The sequence below is a fragment of the Nematolebias whitei genome, chromosome 13 (genome assembly GCF_014905685.2).
Source record: "Nematolebias whitei isolate Nwh7 chromosome 13, NemWhi1, whole genome shotgun sequence".
NCBI classification, from domain to species: Eukaryota; Metazoa; Chordata; class Actinopteri; order Cyprinodontiformes; family Rivulidae; genus Nematolebias; species Nematolebias whitei.
Window position 1 is genome coordinate 1,979,994 of NC_056510.1, and position 564 is coordinate 1,980,557.

Sequence of the window (564 nt, forward strand, 5' to 3'; positions counted from 1 at the left end):
GGGGGGGGGGTGGGGGGGGGGGGGGGGGGGGGGGGGGGGGGGGGGCAAAGAAAGACAGACGCATTGACGGTAACAACAAAGATTGTTTGTGTTTGTGCTTCAGATGTTTGATCAACCTACAACCTTTGTATCCCGTGTCGCTGCCATGACCACTTGAGTGATTTAAGCCTGAATTATTCTGCCACGCTCACCAAAACGGTTTTTAAGACTTTATTGAATTGTTAACAATATAACAAACAATGCTGCAGAAAAACATACTATATGCATCAAGAATACTTGCATAAACCATGAGAAACGGATTCAAAAGACATGTTCTCATTTAGTCTTTACATGGACACTGAGCCTGAAACTGTCCATTATGTCCTTGTTTTGGACCGACACAGCTCACAGTCAACCGTAGTTTAACGTGACACACCTCATCACCAGCCCACAAAAAGGATTTGTTTCCTGCTCTTGTATGTACATTGTTGTCTTTTTGTGGACTGCCTGAAGGCAGCGACCTATCCACCTGAAAAGAGTCCTATTATTATCCAACTGAAAAGAGTCCTGTTATTATCCACCTGA

General features: G+C 44.5%; 1 protein-coding gene across 1 annotated transcript in view; it reads left to right on the top strand.

The window, feature by feature from the left end:
- Window positions 1-564, top strand: part of itgb5 (integrin, beta 5) — a 29,759-nt gene that overhangs the window by 9,715 nt on the left and 19,480 nt on the right. The window lies entirely within an intron of this gene.